Below are 8,882 nucleotides of genomic sequence, written 5' to 3'. Positions count from 1 at the left end.
TTGAAAAGCCCTTTATAAATAAAGTTTATCATTATTATTATAATATTGTTTTAAGATAGAAGTCTGATGCAGATTCTCTTGTAGCCTGCTGAAGCTGCTAACTGCCAACACTTTGCACAATGTTTTATATCTCTAAATATGACCAAAATAGGTATTCCTGTGTCATATGTACAAATCAAAGGAGACAAAGCATCTCCTATGTTTTGTCCTGTATTACATGCACAGTGATGGAAATACATTTAGTCATTGTTTTCATTTACTGTCATTTCTTTTAAATAATCATTATTTTACCCCCAAATTTACACAGTATTTACATATTTCAATTGACTTCAATTAACATTAACACGTCATTACATTATTGGACAAGAAAGTGCTACTTGTTATTTATTGTAACTTTGCTCAGTTGTTGGTATTGATTCTGATGGAGGGAAAGTGGCATTTGTATTTTTTTATTTATTTATTTTTTTTGCAGCTGAATAATTGCCATCCTTTTTTTCCCCCATCCAGAATTAGGAAAAGGTGTCTTCCCCTTTTTCTTAGGTAAAAAGCTATGTATGTTCATTAGTGTATGTGCTTACAAGAGGTTTGCTGATGTATGATGAAAAACCTTTGACTGTGGGACAAAAAGTTTCAGTGTAGTAAATCTCGGAATGCTCAAATGCATGCTGCTGTGTAGATAAATGTAACACAACCGGGACAAGATCATTTGGATGTTCAAAATAAGAAACAAAAGTGTGTTCCTGCAAAGTATTAACCTCACTGATGTGCTTTTATTTTCATCTTATTTTCAGACTATTAGTTACATCCCTTCTAACACTGCCTTCAATGCCAATTTGACATTTTATTGGTGAAGCAAATGCAACAACTCTCCACCTCTTAAGCCAACAAAGCAGCGTAAAACAAAGCCAGGCTTTCCAGGCTCTCTTCAGGAAAAAGGCCCTCCCCTGTAGTGAGTATTTTAGATGCATTATGAGGTCTTTGTAATGCATAACGCTTGACTCAAAAGGTCAGCCATCTGCATATTCATTAGGAAGACGGTAAAACAAAGAACAGGAATGAAAGCATTTAAGAACACCTGAGTTTTAAAGGTTGATGAACATAAATAGGAAAGAATATCAGAGACAAAGAACTCATTTCATCATAACATAAATAACAAGACTAGAAATTAAAGTTAGAATTTCTTGCATATGATTAATTTCTTCCGAGTTCACCGCACACGGTCACTGTCCTCCCCTCCTCCCCTCCTCCCTCCCTCCCTCACTGTCTCTTACCCTCCATCTCTGGAACTAATCTGTAACCATACTTGACTGCAGCTCCTGAAGCAGCGCACAACCACCACAAACTCCAGCTCTCCTCTGTCAAAATGCCAGACTCTAATGAAGCTGTGCCAGCACCATGCCAGGTTATCAAAGAGGACGTTGACAAATGGTGAGTTCTGACAGGAATTATGTGAAATTATTAATGCTGAGAAAGGTATTTATGCAAATGCATTAAATTTGCACTAGCCAAAGTGAGAGTCATTGGTGTCTAAGTGTGTCTTTGTATAACTTTGAGCCGTTAAGGAAGACTTGTGGCTGTGTTTTGGGCTCCAGCTAAATCCTGGTCACTTTCAATTACACCCCTCGGGCCATTCTCAGTCATCATTACTGAGTTGTATGCATGACGTCCTGTGGATTCATATTAACTCCTCAACTTGTAAGAGTGCCTATGGGGTGATCATTAACTCTAATTAGACTTACTGTAACTTAACTTGCAGTGAATCCACTCTACATCACAAGACTAAGTGTCATGACATTTACAGCAGGCCCTTACAGTGACATGAAGGTCTTGAGAAGCACAGATAGACCTGAGGTTTAAAATAGGCTTCCACATGTATGACCTATAGCAGAGAATCAGCACATTCCAGGCTGCTGGTTCGTGTTACATGAAAGAGCGACAGACGTTTGGTGTGTGTCCAAGTGCAGCTGTGATTAGTGTTAGTGGAGCCGCTGCACGTATTACTCAATCTTCCTCTCGTACGTCAGCGAACGCAGATAAAAGCAGCTGTGTGGGTTTGAGCTGAAATATTATTATCAGGCTATACTGTAATAATCCCTTTGATGCGCGTAGACTAAATTTAAAGATTTATTTCCTCCACAGTTTCCAGTGGATGTGTTCATTTGTTCTACATCATGCAAATTTGCACTGTTTGACCTGAAACCATGTTATATGCCAGAGAGGATAACGCAGCAGTGTGTGCAGAGAGTGTTAAGTGTGGTTTATAAATCCAGCTTTGTGTTTCAGTGTCAGAGAGAAGGGAGCAGAGGACTGTAAAGATCTGATAGATGCCTTCCAGGCCTGTATAAAAGCCCTGTCTGAGGGATCGTGATACATGAGAAGTACATCTTTATAAAATGTAAGTTCACACAAATGACAAACTATTATCATTGGGTTTTTGTTCCTGAATAAAGACTCAAAAGTCCTGTGGCATTACACAGATAATCAGTGTGTGTAAACCAAAACTAAAGTAATAATCTCTCAAAGCAAACAGTTTATCAGACAGACACTGTCAGTTGGTATACTGGGGTGTTTTATGTCTTTTGGATTTTTCATTTTGTTTAGGGATGCACTGAGTAGAGAGAGTACCGATCCAGTATTGGTGTTTGAACGAGCAGTGTCTAGGATTTACTGGCATCTGCAGATTGCAACCAGCCGAGACTTCTCCAATGTGCAAGCATGAACTCCGACTTAGGATTCCTTCAGTTATCAAAGTTAAGGAGGTTTTTACTGGGAGCCAAATTATCTCCAGAAGTCTCCTCCTCCCCCAAATAGGCTAGGTGACTAAAAGTGGGAAAAACACTGAATAAAGCAAAGTTTTTAAAGTGTTTCCAATGCCGTTTGGCTCACCACAGACAGGCTGTTAGCCTAGCACCTGCTAATGTCCTTTTATCTCTGATAACTTAAGATCCAGATGTTCAAAGAGATTTTACCAGGAGCTGAATTATCCTCAGATGTCTCTTCCTACCCGAAACAAATGGATCCACGGATTTAAACCAGTAAAAACACTACGTAAAGTAGTTTCACATTAAAAATCAATTTTTCTGATGCTGTTCGGCTCGTCACAGTGGGTTTGCTAACTATGGTGGCCAACACAAAAACGCAAAAACACGAAAGCGCATATGGCCCTATCTAGAGACACTTTTGTTTGTCCATGCAGGGCTACTGTAGAAACATGGCCGTGCAACATGGTGAGCTCCATGGATAAGGATCCGCTCCTTTTGTAGATCCAAATGGCTCATTCTGGGATGACAAAAATTTGATGATTCTTATTTTCAGGTGATTAAAAAAACGAAAGAAACAATACTTATTATGTAACATTCCATTTCTCCAAATATATAAAATCTTACACATTGGACCTTTAATTAGAAAGATGTATGCTTCACTGTGTGGAAGTGACCGCTATCATTCTTTATGTGTAAGGCAACATCAGGCTTGACTTAAACATTGATTTCCTAATATTGTAAAACAAAATGTAACAAATAAATCAATATGAATTTCCTGAATTGTTATTTCATTATTAAAATAATAAATTGTGCAACTTGGTAAAAAAAAATCTTCGTTAGTAAAAATGCAGCAACAGATGAGTCAAAAGTTAAGTAAGAGTCAAAATTCCAGTAATACATCTGCAAGAAATGAGAACAAAATATAAACATTAAATCACAATTAAGTGCAAACAAGCTTGATAAATACCAAATATACAAAATAAAAAGGAAGCAAATTCTTTTGTAAATGTTCAGTGAAAACAGGAATTTACTACAAATATAAGATGATACAGCAGCTGTAAATGTAGAATTGTATTAAATAGATCGACCCATGTAACTTAGAGTCAGTGCAGTTGTTTGAGTCAGAATTGGATCAGTGCATCCCTAATTTTTATTATCAGTGAGTTTGTTAGGATGAATGCTGATGCTAATGAAGGATCATGTTACCCAGAATCTAAAATTTAAAAGGAAAATTTAAAAAATGAAAGGACACCTAAAAGGTACTGTGCAACTCAGGAAAATCAGAAACAAAATGAGGAAACTGGATGCTGACAAATGGATATTGTGAAATGGCAATCTGAGTACAATATTCAAGTTACTAACAACGCATGTTTGAGCTTTTATTTTCAATATTTTATTTGTCTATTTTAGGTGAATATACCTTTAATTCCAAATAGTATTGTGTTGTATTTGGATTATTTGAATCACCTATTTTGTCACATGTTCTACTGCAGTCTCATAATAACATGTAGTCTTTTTTTAAATCACAGCTTCATTTAATCAAAGCCTTCCACTTTCCCAGCATTCCCTTCGATGCTTATTGCACTGGACTGAACCATCAGAGAAACTGAGGAGGGGGGTGATGACACTGTGCTTCTGATACTGTATTCTTCTGTCAATGTGAAAGATGTTTGTTTTTTTTCGTGAATGTTGTAACTTCATTATGGACTCCACTATAACACTGACTGCCTGTGCACTGTAACATTTTATGCACAAAAATACAATAAAAATACAATAAATAAAAAGCTTGTCCATTTACCTCATACAGTCTATTGTTTTTCTTGGTTATCACAGATGTTATTTCACTCACCGTATTTTTGTTAGGTCCTTAAACTATTAGAAGTACCGCCTCCTCTGGCTGAGCACAGGCTTCAACATGGAATAGCTACTCTTAATGGAATCAAGAAGAGCCTGTTAATCTCTGCTTAATCCTTACATTAGTACTTGCACTGAGCAGTCTAATGTCACTTCTCCATTCTGAGCTCTTACAATGAGTGTGAGGATTGAGGGAATCCACAAAAAGAACCAGGAAGAGAAGTTTTTTCTGGAGTTCCTCGCTCTCAGTGGAGAAGGGAGGAAAATGTGTTTAGGAGCCAAAGGGATTTACTTACAAGCTGGATGCTAGAGAATAACCTCATGTGATTCTACAGAGTCGATCCTGGTGCTGTCAGCTGAGGGAGAGGTTCACGAACAAGCTCTGGAGACAGAATTCACATGAGGAAGCGTAGTTAGTTGTCAGACATTCAATTGTGAAAGAAAACTTAGGTAGCCTATATTTATATGTTGCAGGTTTATGGATAAGGCAAACTTCATTCTGTCCTCACAACAGTTGCAGACTGCACGTTTCATCCTACTTTTGCTTCCCCCAGCTTTGCCTCTTGTACTCCCTTTCGCTTCAAGTCTTTTATTCTGATATACTGCTTGAGGAAGAACCAAACACAGCATGATTTTTTTTTTACAATCTATCACTCCCAAATGTAGACTTGTTTGTTATTTTCCATCAAGGTAGATGGACTTTATCCTTTACAGCACTGATTTAGGCCTTCACTTGGACTTGAGCCTTTTTAACTTGAAAATACTTGACACCTTACCCCCAATCCCAAAGATTAAAACGTATGTTATTTCAAGACATTCTCGCTTCCGACCTCGTCACATATTGATGTACTTGGACGTGGATTTTCCACATCCACATACAAAGTGAAAGGTATCCTGGGTGCGTTGGTTGTTGATGTTCTAGGACACTGTGTCAAGTTCTGCCTGTTACATGCATTGTCTTCTTTCAAGATACACTTCCATTTTCACAGGAAATGTAAAGTTTACATACAGTCTCTTTCAAAATAGACGTCGGCACAACCAAACGTGAATTGACCTTTTTTTTCCTTCAACAACAATCACACATGGTGGGGTTTAGGCAACAAAAGCAAGTGGTTGGGTTTAGGCAACAAAAACACATGGTTAGGTTTAGGCAACAAGAACATGTGGTTACAGTAGGTCTAAGCAACAAGAACATGTGGTTAGGTTTACGCAACAAAAACATGTGGTTAGGTTTAGGCAAAGAAAGCACATGGTTAGGTTTAGGCAACAAGAACATGTGGTTAGGTTTAGGCAACAAGAACATGTGGTTACAGTAGGTCTAAGCAACAAGAACACATGGTTAGGTTTACGCAACAAAAACATGTGGTTAGGTTTAGGCAAAGAAAGCACATGGTTAGGTTTAGGCAACAAGAACATGTGGTTAGGTTTAGGCAACAAGAACACATGGTTAGGTTTAGGCAACAAAAACATGTGGTTAGGTTTAGGCAACAAAAACACGGGTTAGGGTTAGGCAACAAAAACATGTGGTTAGGTTAGGCAACAAAAACATGTGGTTAGGTTTAGACAAAGAAAGCACATGGTTAGGTTTAGGCAACAAAAACATGTGGTTAGGTTTAGGCAACAAAAACATGTGGCTAGGTTAGGCAACAAAAACATGTGGTTAGGTTTAGACAAAGAAAGCACATGGTTAGGTTTAGGCAACAAGAACACGTGGTTAGGTTAGGCAACAAAAACGTGGTTAGGTTAGGCAACAAAAACATGTGGTTAGGTTTAGACAAAGAAAACACATGGTTAGGTTTAGGCAACAAAAACATGTGGTTAAGTTTAGGCAACAAAAACACGCAGTTAGGTTTAGGCAACAAAAACATGTGGTTAGATTTAGTTAACAACAACATGTGGTTAGGTTTAGACAACAAAAACACATGTTAAGGTTTCGGCATCAAAAACATGTGGTTAGGTTTAGGCATCAAAAACATGTGGTTAGGTTTCGGCATCAAAAACATGTGGTTAGGTTTAGGCAACAAAAGCAAGTAGTTAGGTTTTGGAAAAAGAACAGGGTTCAGCTTTAGAATCTTACGAGACGCGAACATTGCTCTCTCTGTTGGACCCATCCACCACCCCTCCCACCTGCCCCACCCTGACATTCGCAGCCTTACCTTTCGTCCTCGTCCCCCCGCATTTCCCCCTGAAGCCGCTGGGTGCCATGGTATGACACATACATGTTCCCCTAAATATCTAAAACAATGAAAACATAACCAATAGCAACTTTATAGCAATAGAGTATAGCATAGAGTTTTATTTTGATAAAATAAATAAAATAAATACATAAATATAAATAAATACATAAATAAATAGACATTTACACTATAAATTGATATAAGAAATGCACAAATTGGTGCATAAAAATGTTGTTTTTGTTATATTCTTGTGACACATGATGATACCATGTAGCAGTAATGTCCCTGAGAGTCTTAACTGCAAGCATAGCTCATGGGACATTTAAACCTCTCTCTCTCACACACACACACACACACACACACACACTCACACACAACAAAAATCTGATGAGCACATCCACTTAAAGAAGAGTGACCCATCACACCTCCTCATCTGGGGAGGAAACTGAAAACTGTTTGATGCTGATATAAACAAATCAAGCAGGAATGACAGCTTTACAAATAAAAAAGAGTAAGTAGGACATTTGAATGTATCATCTGTAAAGTGCCTTGAAAAATCTCTAAAATCTCAATTTGAAATGTTGTGTGTGGGCGGATAATTCCCCAAAGCCCATCTTCATCTGCGCCTAGCTGGTTGATTTACACGCAGCCAGAAGGATTTGTCTCCAACCATGGAGCAGAAATAGAAATGGGAAACATACTCATGCTACCGTTTTCTGGTCCGTTCTAATGGGACACATATAGTCTGTTGAGATCAAGGTACCTCAGTGCGATTAAAAATAAGTAGTAGTAGTTTCTACCTTGATGGAAGACAACAAACAAGTCTACATTTAAAACAGATACACTGTAAAAAATAATTCTTTGTTTCGTTTCTACACAAGCAGTATGTCAGAATTAAAAACCTGAAGCAACAAGGCTGTACAAGAAGCAAGGCTGGGGGAAGAGAAAGTAGGATGACGCGTTTGAATAACATACTCTTTTTTATCTTTGAGATTTGGGGTAAAGTATCAAGTATTTTCAAGTCAAAAGGTTCAAGTCCAAGTGAAGTCACGAGTAATTGGTTTTAAAGTCTAAGTTGAATTGCAAGTGTTCTTTGATTTTGTCAGGTCAAGTCTGAATGCATCAAATTTGTGACTCGAGTCAAGTCAAAGTCAAGTCAAATTTGTGACTTGAGTCTAGTGACTCAAGTCCACATCTCTGCTTTAATTTATTCAAATACATGACTTAAAGGGACAGTTTACCCTGAAATCAAAAATACACAAAGAGTATTTCAGAGTAAAAAGAAGTGAGGCAACGAGTAGAAAAGCAGGGGGGTGAAAAGTAGAACGAAACGTTTGAATAACAAGCCCGGTCTCACTCAGAAGCCACTTGTGATTTGTCAGAAACCAACAAAAAAAAGGTGTCCTTTAACGTCAGCATGAACCATGGCCGGCTGCCATACTCCACTAACTTCTCTTCCAGTAATTGATAGCTATTAAAACACTTTGAAATTAAGATTTTACAAAACATATGGTCATCTTATAAAGCATGATACATTTTATACATTAACAACACTGAAAATTGAACAACGTGAAGCTTACATTTAGTTCTGACATGCACATTCTGTCGTTAATATCTGTAGGCTACTTGAGTAAAATGTTTATGAGTGCAGGAGTTTTATATGTAACAGACAGAGGTGGAGGAAGCAGTCAGGTCCTTGAGTAAAAGTATTCAACAACGTAAAGAATATCATTATACACAGTGGTCCCTTCCGCTCACTTTTATTTATCACATTCTGTATTAATGTCTCTTTGTTATGTATGGATCAATTAATGTTTTTATGTCACAGCTGGTCAAGGTGGAGCTCTTTCAAACTGCTTTGCATACAGCTGTGTAGTTCTAACAATGCATCATATCCTATGAGTTAATATGTCATGCATCAGGACTTGTTTGGGACGTGAAACTTTAAATTTAGGACTTGGGACTTGATCTGGGATTTGTCTGTCTTGACTTGGGGCTTGAGTGCAAAAACTTGAGACCTACTTGTGACACGCAAAACAATGACCTCTAAATTAAAGTTTCATCCTCTAGCAATTGAATTTGTTTCTTT

General features: G+C 37.7%; 1 long non-coding RNA gene across 2 annotated transcripts; it reads left to right on the top strand.

Annotated features, from left to right (window-relative positions):
* Nucleotides 1–1,311: 1,311 nt before the first annotated feature.
* Nucleotides 1,312–4,548, top strand: LOC125881057 (uncharacterized). 2 transcript variants are annotated; one of them, XR_007448198.1, is made up of 3 exons: nucleotides 1,312–1,428; nucleotides 2,284–2,395; nucleotides 4,324–4,548. It is a non-coding gene; the product is annotated as an uncharacterized LOC125881057 (long non-coding RNA). The 2 variants fall into 2 exon arrangements; XR_007448197.1 differs by having other exon boundaries at nucleotides 4,292–4,548.
* Nucleotides 4,549–8,882: the final 4,334 nt, after the last annotated feature.

Source organism: Epinephelus fuscoguttatus, linkage group LG20 (genome assembly GCF_011397635.1).
Source record: "Epinephelus fuscoguttatus linkage group LG20, E.fuscoguttatus.final_Chr_v1".
NCBI lineage: Eukaryota > Metazoa > Chordata > Actinopteri > Perciformes > Serranidae > Epinephelus > Epinephelus fuscoguttatus.
This window is presented reverse-complemented; position numbering and strand designations above follow the sequence as displayed.